This window comes from Tachypleus tridentatus, chromosome 13, assembly GCF_004210375.1.
Source record: "Tachypleus tridentatus isolate NWPU-2018 chromosome 13, ASM421037v1, whole genome shotgun sequence".
In the NCBI taxonomy this organism is placed as follows: domain Eukaryota; kingdom Metazoa; phylum Arthropoda; class Merostomata; order Xiphosura; family Limulidae; genus Tachypleus; species Tachypleus tridentatus.
This window is the reverse complement of record NC_134837.1, coordinates 199779063-199792353: the sequence shown is the minus strand read 5'-3', so window position 1 is coordinate 199792353 and position 13291 is coordinate 199779063. Positions and strand designations below refer to the sequence as shown.

Sequence of the window (13291 nt, the reverse complement as noted above, 5' to 3'; positions counted from 1 at the left end):
ACTGTCCAATGTTATGGACAAACCTTGAAACGGAATATGATAAAAAAGGCACCATCAATGAGAGTAATAACAATGGCTAGAAAGTAAAATGTGGCTTACAGTGACCTGAGTATCACACAGACTAAACAATGGTGCATCAGTTCCAGATAAAAAAAAAAAAAAGTTAAATAACTGTGACCAATGCATAGTATAGTTAGAACAACTTCTTTCCGATCCTTACAGAAGCAAGAAGGCCAAAGCCCAATATAGGGTTTTATTTGGAAATGCTTGTTGTCACATTGCTCATTCCAAGTCAACTGGCAACTGGCATAGAGCCAAGCCTTGAATACAGGACCATAGTCCATGTATGGAACAGGCACAGCAGTGATAGTGCCAGAGCAGATAGATTTTGCTTCAGTGCCGGCGAGCTCGTTCCCATGAAAACCAACATGGCTTGAAATCCAGAAAAACTGGATAGAAGTAGATGTTAAAGATAATTGGGCCAGTTGGTTTTGAATATCTGTAAGAACAGGGTGTGAACTAACATGAAACGATTCCAGGGCCAGTAGAGACCAAAAAACAGTAGAGTCAGGCAGTATAAATAGTACAGTTTGAACACTGCTTAGTTTCTATGTGATCCATGGCAAGAGAAATGGCATACAGTTCAGCAATGAACACAGAAGCTGCAGAGGGGATTCTACGTGCAACCACTGAACCACAACAAACCATGGCAGAGCCCACACAGTCACCTGATTTTGAAACATCTGTATAAATAGGAATGGAAGGATGGTTGGAAGAGAGGTCATGGAGGATGTTCAGTGCTCTTGTACATTTGGCCTGTAGCTGCTTGATGTGTGGTATATGCTTCATACTTCTGAAATGAAACCTTTGGTGTGATTAAGGTATGTAGATGACATGTTTTTTGTGTGGCAGTGTCTGATGTTGATATATTAATGCAGTTTAAATGACATCTTAATTCTATTAGTTCTACTATACAATTTGCACTGGAGACAGAAAAAGAGGGTCAGTTAAGTTCCTTGGACATAACAATGACATAAAATAAAGGATTTCTTTCATTGTCAATTTTTAGAAAAGGATTTATGTGACTGTTTTATCAACTAACAGATAATTTCACCCACGGCAACAAAAATTATTTCTCTCTTCCACGTGTATTTAGAACTTCAACAATCTGCACTATTGACTGTGTCTCTAAATCAGAATTTATTTTTTAAAACATGTAGCTACAGACAGAGACTATGGTCCTGAAATCATTGATAAATTATACATAAAATATGTAATAAATTAAAACTGTCATGTACTAAGTTAAAAGGAAAGTGTAAAGTTCATAACATGAGAGGTTGTTTGCCATATGTTCATGGTTTGTCAACTAGCATTGGTAACATGATTCAAAAAATATACAATATGTACTGTAATTATAATTCCCTGTTCTGTATCTGAGCTTACACTGACCAAACATGCAAAAATTTGAAATTTTGGATTAAGGAACATAAAAATTCAGTTGAAAAACAAAGTAAACAAGTTGGCCTTAGTAGAACACATCACATCTCATGTTATAAAGTGGTGTAACATTAAACTGACAAATCAAGTGGAGTTCAGTGTTAACTAAACACTTGAAGAATAAAAAAAATTGTGAAATAAAAAAATGTTGCTGAACAAATAGATTGGTCCAGGTTTAGAATAAATGAAGTACTGGACATCCATCTTATGAACTTTTAGGTGTGTTTAAGTCTAGACTGCACTACAAATATGAAAATTATTGATGGAGTTATATATTATATATACTGGAAGATGGTGACATACAACAATAAAATATGTAGTCTTTTTTTTTCTTTCTTACGTCTTGGTTTAGTTTTTAATAAATTATTTGCTACTGTTCAAATACCTAAATGTTGCACTGCTTTTAACTACAGACCTGGTGTCTTTTTAGAGGTAAGTCAACTAGTTTGCCATTTTTATTCAGAGATTAAGCTGTTTTAAATAGGGTTGATGTGATAGAAAAAGAAAAAGGAAAATTGTTGGAGGTAGTAACAAACTTAGAGAAGATATTTAGGGGTTAGTGTCAACATATTTATTTACACAGAGCAGAATCTGGTATTTTAATCTTTGGTTTGTATAGATGACCTTGAGGAGAGAATAACAACAAAAGGGACAGATAAGGAGTGGAAAGAAAAACACAACAACACTATTGATGTAATAAGTTATTTAGTACAGGGGCAAATAAGAAGAAAAATTATGTTATGCTATCCAAGGGAAGGATATAACTGACAGAGCTAGTGATGTAGTAAAGAATGCTAGTATAGATATGGTCTTTGAAGTGTACATAAGGCAGATCACAGGAAAAACTGTTACATATAAAGCATTTAAACAAAAGAACTATAATAACTTGATTCTGTTAGGGATACTGCAAAGATTTAACTGTAGGAATTAAGTTACAAACAGATCACTAGGGCTGAATACTAGGCTTAGGATATTACATGAGTTGGCTGGGTGGATTTATAGGATCAGTTTAAGTGTAGGGCAGGGGTGACTAACTCAACTACCTTAAACTACAATTAAATAATAAAGAGAGCCATAAGTAATAAAGAAACAGAGGGGTATTGTGTGGGAACAAAGTACAAAGGTAGCTTTAAAGGTAGGTTAAACTGATGTTACTGTAACATTAGTATCATAAGAAAAATGTTACTTTAGAGCTACCGACTAAAACAGAAGATATGGCAAAATATATATATTTATCATGAAAAAACTTTCTTTGAATTATAAGGATATACATTGTTTAATAGGAATAGAGTAGTATTAAAAAGAGGGGAAGATGAAAATGATAGAACTCCTTTCAGCCTGGAATCACCATCACCATACAAATATTTCCTTTAGATGAGAACCTTACTGAGCTTAAAATAATACTGAAGAACTACTTCACACCTATTACTCCTTCCTTTCATTCTTATCAACATGTTTCTTTAACTCTTGTTCTACTTCCATCAGTCACTAGTCAGGTTGAATATTCTGTACATGACCAGTGAAAATGGGTTTTCTTGAGGTACTCCCATTTCTCACATGTCAAATCTCTCTAGGCCTAGAATTTACAAACTCCTGCCTCCCAGAAGGGCTGTAAGTCCTATAAGGGCTATTGGTTTATCTCTAGCATGAGAAATCTGTTTTCTAATTCACCAAGCAGCATCAATGTCTTACAGCCATTTTCTGGCTAAACACATTCACCAGCCAAATTAAACATCTTTTCAAACCATCCTAATGACAAAGTTCCATGTAGAGCTCTACTCCATTAACCATGTGCTGGGCAAAGAGAAACATCCATTTCTACACACCCCTGGTCATTTTCCAAGGTTTACAGTAAACCCCAAGATATCTTAAACCAAATATCTGATATGTTCAAAGTTGAAAATTAGTTACAGACCACCAGATGAAACTTATGAAATTAATAAGAAACTTTGATATGGAGATAAAGAATTCAGCTGTTAATTATGGGAGATCTTAATTTCAGGCATATAGACTGGAAATTTTAAGATTCAGGTTATGGAGGAGTCAAGTTCTCAAACTGTTCAGAGTATTCTTCACCAATTGGTTAGTGAACCTACAAAGAACAATGATATTTTAAATTAATTTATTATAAACTTCTACTGAACAAATGTCTAACGTGGATGAAAACGTTTGAGTGCAAGTGACTGTTGCTCTTCTAGATTTGATGTTTTACTGTAGATGAAGATAAATAATGAGATTTTGGTTTCAAATTTCTAAACACAAGTGTTGAAGAGATGAGACAAGAACTATAAACTGTTATGGCAAATGAATTAGTTGGGGATGCTAACCAAATGTGAAAAAAAGTTTTAATTCTTAAATATTAAAAAAGTGGCTGCAAATACAAATCCAAGTTGGTTCACAAAAGATATAGATACATATTATGTGGACCTTCAATACTCTGTAATGATATGAGATTTGGAAGACTACAGAAGATCAAAAGAGTTGGTCAAACAGAAAATTATGAAATCAAAAACTATATGAAAATAGGTTGACCAAATGTAAAATAAGTAATAAGAACTTCTTCAAATACATTAAGTTACCAAACTGTCAGGATCAGAGTAGGATATTTAAAGGATGATATCCAAAAGATCATATCCAATGATTACAGGATGGCTAGGTTATTCAATTCTACTGTGTCTCCAGTTTTAATTACTGAAGGATTTAAGCAATATTCTTCAACCTGAACAGTTATTAGGTGGAAACAAGTTTGAACAAAATAACCACATTAATTCTGAGATTAAGAAAACATTGACAAGTTTAAAGAATAATAAAATACCTGGGTCAAATAATATTCACCTCAGAGTTTTGAAAGTGATCAAGGACTGGTTATGTAAGTCATTTGATATTATTATTTCAAAGTCCTTGAATAGTAGGATGGTGTCTGGAGAATGGAAGATAGCTAATGTAACTCCTAGTTTCAAGGGAGGTTATAAAAACTGTCCTAGTAATTATAGGCCTTTGGAACTGGTTGTCTCCAGTTGTCCCACACTCTAACTTAAAAACCAAAAAACTTAAACCCAGCCCTTATCATTCACATACTTACCAAGCTTTTTCTTAAACTTGTATAAAGTTACTGCCTCTACAACATCTGAAGACAACCCATTCCAAAGGCCAACCATCACATTAGAAAAATGAAATTGTCTTAACTACAGATGACTCCAACACTGCTAAAATTTATAACTGTGTCCCCTAGTCCTACTGTCCTCACTTCTAAATATGCAAAAAAGATGGTGCATCTATCTATTCTATTTACAATCTTAAACCCCCTAACTTTTCATTTTTCAAAAGAAAATTTGAGAGATTTTAACCTGTTCTCCATTCTAATAACCATTTTCTGAACTCTTTCCAACAATTTGATGTCTTTCTTAAGATAAGTCCAAGACTGAACACAATATTTCAAACGTGGCCTAATCAGTGACTTGTAAAACATTAATCTTTTATTCAATATTTCTGTAGGAACAACCTAAATCCTATTTGCCCTACCACTAGCAACAGCACACTGCTTAGACAGCTTCAGAGACTGATAAACTATTATCTCAAGTAACCTTTCTTTCATGACACTATTAAGGTTATTTCCATCAAAATTATATTGATGATTCAAACTAATAATCAACATGCACTATCTTGCATTTATTATAAATATAACCCATCTACCATTTATATGACCAACTCACTAAATGATCTATATCCTTTTATAAACTAACAGCAGCATCGTCATAGCCAGCAATACTCAAGACCTTAATATCAGGAAATTTAAATAATTTATTGACTACTACTTCACCTATATTATTAATGTAAATCAATGAGAGCAAAGAACCTAAAGACTCAGCCAAAAGATACCACATTTTTGACATTAATCCAGTTAGACTCAATTCCATTTGTAACAACCCTCTGCCTTCTTCCATCTAACCACTCTTTTATTCAATTTGCTGACTTAACCCCATACCTATAGGATTTTTTTTTACAAGCCCTTTATGTGGCACTTTGTCAGATGCTTTTTGAAAATCCATAGACACCAAATCTACACCCTTACCCTCATCTGCATAAGAACTTTTTTACAGAATGTCAAAAGATTCGTTTGGCATGATTTTTCCTTAATAAAATCACATTGACTATCCAATAAAATTCTAAACTTTGTTATAGGATTTTGCAATACATCTTTTAAAGACTTTCCAAATCTTTTCCCACAACTGATTTTAGACTAATAAACATATAATCACTGAGACAATTTTGATCATCTTCCTTGAAAAGAGATACACTGAGTAACTTCCAATCCTATGGTACCTGCCTATTATTTAAGGACTAACAAAAGCTTGTAGTAACTGATGTATCCAATCTTTAACATCCTTCAAAACTCATGGTGAAGTATTATCTGACCCAGAAGCTTGATCATTTTTCAAACTTCCCAATTTTTTTACTAACCAGTTTAGAATTAATGTAGCCATCTTATTTGATCTCACTTCCATTTATCAAATGTTTAAGATCTCAAACACTGCTTAAATCTTCATTATTAAGGACTGTGGAACGAGCAAAATTTAATAACCCAGCCATCACGTAATTGACAGATACTAGCCTTTCTTTGTCATCTCATATGGATGATAAAGGCTGACTCTGTGGGTTTTTATTAGTTTAACTTACTTTAGTGGACAGACCAGGTTAATGGACCAAAAGGTCTCTTGTTATCCTTTAATGTTAACACCTTTAAAACCAGATGATTAGTAAATATGTAATTACCACTTAATTTTTTTTATTCTTACTCTTGGAACTTTTACTCAAGCTCTTTGTCACACTCAAAAACGTGATGGAATAGTAAAGCAAATCTAATGTAGTTTAAGTAACTTTAACATAATAATAATTATAACGTTAGTTAGTGCAAACAATTGACAGTGATGTAAAATATGTTTTGTATATATATATATATGTGTGTGAAGTACAATAATAATGATGTGGTTATGATAACAGATATAGAAATACAGTAAATGTAATGCTAATAAGCTCATATAAATATTTAAGGTTAACAACGTAAGTTGTACTTTGAAAAACTAGCCAAGTTCAATGTCCACTGCTAAGGTCATGTGGCTTAGGCTAACGGTACACTAATAATGCTCACTTACTTTCCACTTACATTTTAACAGCACATAATTTGAGACTCACATATTGCCATCAAACTAGCATTTTCTTGCAAACACTATAAGACTGCAAACTACACAATACCAATAATACCACAAAACGTTATAAAAATGAAATCAACGTCAGAAATTTTTTGTGTACACACAAGTCTGAGAGAACAGTACAGCGCTACCTGTTGATATCGAATATTTATGATTGCTAAATTGTTTATATATTTTGCCTTTTATACCAGTTTTGTGTTATATTTCTTAATTATAAATTAAGTGGATTTTTGCAGTTAAGAATAAAGTTCTATTAAACATGCAAAGTACAGCTTTACGACTAAACAAATGTTTGTTTGATTGTTACATTATCACTACATTGTGATTAATTTAAATTTGATAACATTTGTTTTGTTTTTGTTTTTTTGGAATTTCGCACAAAGCTACTCGAGGGCTATCTGTGCTAGCCGTCCCTAATTTAGTAGTGTAAGACTAGAGGGAAGGCAGCTAGTCATCACCACCCACCGCCAACTCTTGGGCTACTCTTTTACCAATGAATAGTGGGATTGACCGTCCCATTATAACGCCCCCACGGCTCAAAGGGCGAGCATGTTTGGCGCGACGCGGGCGCGAACCCGCGACCCTCGGATTACGAGTCGCACGCCTTACGCGCTAGGCCATGCCAGGTCATTTGATAACAAACAATTCACTTTGTAGAAAATAAAAGTAGACAGACGTCTTGACTGGGTAGTTAAAAAAATATCTACTTAAGTCATCTCGAAATTTCTGCCACTACACTTTGATTAACAATTGAAGAAATTATGAAAATAAAGCATTGTACAATATTTGAGTAATTATTATATTCCGGTTTAAATGGAACGCTAGAATCTAGAATCTCAATGTATTATACATAAAGTTATATGTGTTGTTACTATACGCTCATTTTAACAAGCAATAGCGTTCTTAACAAATTAAGTTGCAGATGGAAGAGATAGAGAAAGATTGATCATCGTCAAAATAATTAGATTGGAGTAACTAAAATGAGTAAAATCTAGGGTTAAATTTGTTTGTAAAATGTTATTTTTTATTAGAACTTAAGCAATAAACAAAGAAACGGAAAGCGAACATTTCTAGAAGGAAGATAAAATGTTGGGAGTTATATTTAGATTTATTATGACGAATGTACATAAATAGGATGTTCGTATTTTAAAATCATAAAGTTATGATACACTCAGATGAATGGATTTTTTTTAAAAAATCTTTGTTGATCAATGTTTTCGAAAATTCTGAGTGCTTGTCATTCTTGTTCATCCTTGAGTTGCTCTAAATAAGGGCTTAGGACATTAAAATAGAACATGAGCTTTGAACAGCTGCTTTTATATGCAGTTAGACCTCTCATATCTTGTTAATGATTTAATTTTGAAATATCATAATTTTTCGGAAGTTGGTTTTTCTTCTTCTAGTTCTTTTTCCTAATCCATTTAGCTGTTAAAATAATAAAATACATATTTATTATGCATTGTTTATTGACGATTGAAAATGGTCCTAGTCAGGTACGGATTTACTGAGTTTTTTTATCATTATTTTCTGTAAGTGATAAAATTTGTATTTCGACTGTTTGAAAGTTTTATTTTGGATTTCTTGTGTTGCTACAGTTTAATTAATTGTTTTCGTTTGACCCTGGTTGCAGCGATATTTCTTTCTAGTACCATAAAGTCTTATCCTACAATATTCTTCTTAAATAATAAATTATAATTTTTAAATTATAAGAGATATTTCTCTAATATATTTTCTCTGGGTTTTGTATAGGAATGTTTTCAATTTAGTAATTTTAGTACATGTCACTAAAATATTTTCAACCATTAAATTATAATCAAATCTTTTAAGTACGTCAATAGTGTTACCATTATCTGCTTTACTGCAATAAAATTATCGTGTTTACTCTAAACTTTAAAACTGAAGTTTCCTCTTTATTAAATATTGCTCTATTTAAAATCATATATACACTGCTGGCCAAACTCTTAAGGCCAATGAACATAAAGAAAAAATATGCATTTTGCTTTGTTAGACTCAACCACTTATTTAAGTAGAGCTTTCAAAGATGAAATTAAGAAAAGGGAAAAAAACAAAACTTTTTTAGCATTTAATAGGGAAAATGTGAACACTATGAAATTAGCCTAAATACTAGCTGGTTAAAAGTTAACGACCATACTGAAACGAAGCGTCAAGCGATAAACACGTGACGAAATTCAGTCATTTGTGTTCAAGCATTAGCATTGTCAACATCTCCCACTGACATCTCCAGTGTTACATTGGGTAAAAACATGATAAAGGCTAAAAAGTTGACAGAGTTTGAACGTGACAGAATTGTCGAGCTGCAAAAGCAAGGTCTCTCTCAACGAGCCGTCGCTGGAGAGATTGGGCATAGTAAAACTGCTGTTGCAAATTTTTTAAAAGACCCTGAGGGATACGGAACGAGAATTTCAAGTGGTCGACTCAAGAAAATTTCGTCGGCGTTGAGCAGGAGGATTCCATGGGTTGTCAGGCAAGACACCAGCCGATCGTCGAACCAGATTAAGGCCCTTACGGACGCAGAATGCAGCTCAATAACACTAAGACGGCATCTACGAGAGAAAGGCTTTAAAAACCGTAAACGTCTTCAAGGGCCACGCCTCCTTCCACACCACGAAACAGCTCGGTTAAACTTTGCTGGAAAGCACCAAATATGGGACGTAGAAACATCAGAGGTTGTGTTCTCTGATGAGAAAAAAATTTAACCTGGATGGTCCAGATGGCTTCCAACGTTACTGGCACGATAAGGATATCTTACCGGAGACATTTTCTACACGATACAGTAGAGGAGGTTCCATCATCATCTTAGGTGCTTTCTCTTTCTATGGAACAATGGAGCTTCAGGCTTCAGCAGCTGGCTACATTGGCATGTTGGAGAGAGCATCCTTATTGACTGAAGGCTCTCGCTTGTGTGGAAATGACTGGACAAAGGACTTTTTGATGGCGAATAACGTGATTCTTTTAGACCATTCAGCGTGTTCGCCCGAAATGAACCCTAATGAAAATGTTGGGGTGGATGGCAAAGGAAGTCTATAGAAATTGACATTAATTCCAAATAGTGCATAATCTTTGTGAAGCCATCTTCACTACCTGGAATAACATTTCAGCCAGTCTTCTAGAAACGCTTATATCGATCATGCCAAAGCGAATGTTTGCAGTTATTCGCAATTACGGCCGCGCAACTCACTACTGAGACCTCTTGTTGGGCCTTTTTCTACCCTGTTTAGAACTTCTTTTTCGTATGGTTTTAAACTTTTGACCAGCTAGTATTTAGGCTAATTTCATAGTGTTCACAGTTTCCTTATTAAATGCTAAAAAGATTTTTATTTTTATTTTTCCTTTTCTTATTTTCATCTTTCGAAGCTCTACTCAAGTAAGTGGTTGAGTTTAACAACGCAAAATGCATATTTTTTCTTTATGTTCATTGGCCTTAAGATTTTGGCCAGTAGTGTATATATATATGTGTGTAATTTTGTAAGTTCTTTAAAACGACATGACATATTTGAGTTTTAATATCATTCTTGTAATGTTGTTCTTTCGTTGAGGTTTTATTTATATTAGTTTGGTGAAAGGCTACAGATAACGCTAAGTGACTTTATTAACGTTATAAAACAACAACAAATGTATACAACTTTACAGATCAAACGAAAATGCATTAACTCATTCGTATAGCTGGATAGAAATAACTTTATTATCACTGATCTTCCTAAGACTTTGCTTGTCCTCATATTTATAATGTAACTTCAAATTTACAAGAGAATACGATGTGATAATCTTTAGTATTTCTACGATTTAACGCTTCGATCTTAGCATCATAATTATAACCCACGGAAGTGATATAGAATTGTATATATAACTTATTTAGATGCTGAAAAAATACATTTTACAATATCTGTATGATAAGTTATAGTTAAACAAATAATGTCAAATGGCCAGGTGGGTTAAGGCAATTGACTCGTAATCCGCCGGTTCGAATCCTCATTGCACCAAACATGCTCGCCCTTTCAGCCGTAGAGGCGTTATAATGGTACGGTCAATCCCACTATTCGTTGGTAAAAGAGTAGCCCAAGAGTTGGCGGTGGGTGGTGATGACCAGCTGCCTTCCCTATAGTCTTACACTACTAAATTAGGGACGGCTAGCGCAGATAGCCCTCGAGTAGCTTTGCGCAAAATTCAAAACAAACATACAAATCGTGGGTAAAAGAATAGCTCTATAGTTTTCGGTGGGTGGTAACGACTAGGTGCCTTCCCTCTAATCTTACACTGCTAAATTAGGGACGGCTAGCGCAAATAGCTCTCGTGTAGCTTTGCGCGAAAAAAAAAAAAATTAAAGCTAAAACAAAGCAGCATATGAAGCTGCCGAAGTAAAGATTAAACTTGTGATTGTGGTTTTAATTCTTATTTGTTTACTTTCACAACATGTCATAAGGCTGTACATCGATATGCAGCGCCATTTGGTGGGTTAGATTGAAACTAAAAGAGATTTAAGTACTTGCATGATATGTTCACCAGTTATAAAATATCTGTTTGTTTTGGAATTTCACACAAAGCTACTCGAGGGCTATCTGTGCTAGCCGTCCCTAATTTAGTAGTGTAAGACTAGAGGGAAGGCAGCTAGTCATCACCACCCACCGCCAACTCTTGGGCTACTCTTTTACCAACGGATAGTGGGATTGACCGTTACTTATACACCCCCACGGCTCGGAGGGCGAGCATGTTTAGCGCGACGCGGGCGCGAACCCGCGACCCTCGGATTACGAGTCGCACACCTTACGCGCTTGGCTATGCCAGGACCCTATAAAAGATCTATACATGCACATTTTTTATTTACAGGAATATGAAAACTAAATACTCACAGCCAAGTCAAGTAGGCTGGAGAAATATTACAGCGATAGTCCGAACTTTTCAGGCGCTAGCCCCGCTGAGGTCATCAGGTAGGGTGGCAGTAGACGATAAAGTTGCTGTTTTAGAACATTTATAATTGTTATACCGGAAATATTAGCGGCCTTTTTAACGTATAATATATCGTAACTAGTACTCTGAATGGTCGGTTTTTCATTTAGGAATTCCATATGGTGGTTTATAGGCGTATGAATTATTTTAAACTTTGGCGATTCCTACTATTAAGTATAACTGCAGTTAATAATAATATATGTATTTATATTAATTTCTAACCACACATATATCTTTTCCTACAATATGAGATTCATAAAGAATTGGAAAATGTGTATATTCTTTTTTCAGGTCACTTTCATAAAATGATAAAAAATAAATATACAAATGAGAAAATGAAGTATTTGTGTAATGTGAAGGGAGAGTTAAAATGCTTGAGTTTGATATAAATTTTGTTTTTCCATTATAAAAACTAAGAAAACTGTCAAATTTAGTACTCCTCACATATGGATAAATAACCATGGAAACGGGCAATTCGACAAATTTCATTGGACTACATCAATTTATTTGTTGACAATGATATGTATTTACATTGGAAAAAATTGGATGTGTTTTCTAGTATCTGAGCACTCCTGGCTACTATAGCCTAACACATGAATGTTTGTTGTTGTTTTTTAACTTCGCGCAAAGCCACACGAGGGCTATCTGCGCTAGCCGTCCCTAATTTAGCAATGAAAGACTAGAGGGAAGGCAGCTAGTCATCACCACCCATCGCAAACTTTTGGGCTACTTTTTTACCAGCGAATAGTGGGATTGACCGTCACATTATAACGCCCCCATGGCTGAAAGGGCGAGCATGTTTGGTGTGACGGAGATTCGAACCTACGACCCTCGGATTACAAGTCGAGTACCTTAACCACCTGGCTTATAACACACGAATGAATAACGTAATAAAATCTGTAACAAGAAAATATACAAATTCATGTAACATGAAACATCCTCTAAAATGAAGACACGTATAATCAAGAAATGTAACAAAACTTGCAAAAGGAAGACACACAGAATCACGTAAAGCAACAAACGTATAAAAGGAAGAAACGTAGGATCACGTAAGGTAACAAAACTTGAAAAATGAAGACACGAAATCATGTAAAGCAACAAAACTTATAAAAGGAAAACACGTAGAACCACGTAAGATAACAAAACTTTAAAAGGAAGACACGTAGAATCAAATAAATTTTGTAAAAACAAAATGTGTTAAATCACTCATAAAAAATCTAGACATCTGAGGACAAATACTGATAGTTTCGATACCGTGATGGTCAGAGCACAACTAGCCCATTGTGTTGATTTGTGCTTAACTTCAAACAAACAAGCAAAATAGACTACTTAGATAGTCCTTGGTAGTTCTACAGTGCTTAAGAAAACTGCTAATAGTTCTAGAGTGCTTAAAGGAACCCTTGATAGTTCTATAATGCTTAAAGGAATCTTCAATAGTTACAGCTCTACTCTGCAGTAGTTTTATGTTGAAATGTCTTACTGAGAATTGTTTGAAACCTTTTGCTCTGCTGCAACAAAACCAGCTACGTCGTATTTCCACATTAGTATCCACTGCTACATACACCTCCACAGTTTCACCAAGATTCAAGCATTTAAGCTGTCAATGACGTTTATGATGA

General features: G+C 34.4%; 1 protein-coding gene across 1 annotated transcript in view; it reads right to left on the bottom strand.

The window, feature by feature from the left end:
• LOC143236735 (protein FAM135A-like) overlaps positions 1-6849 on the bottom strand; it is a 67650-nt gene extending 60801 nt beyond the window's left edge. The window contains 1 exon segment of the mRNA XM_076475193.1: positions 6662-6849. The gene's annotated coding sequence lies outside the window, so the exon portion shown is untranslated.
• Between the last annotated feature and the right edge of the window lie 6442 nt (positions 6850-13291).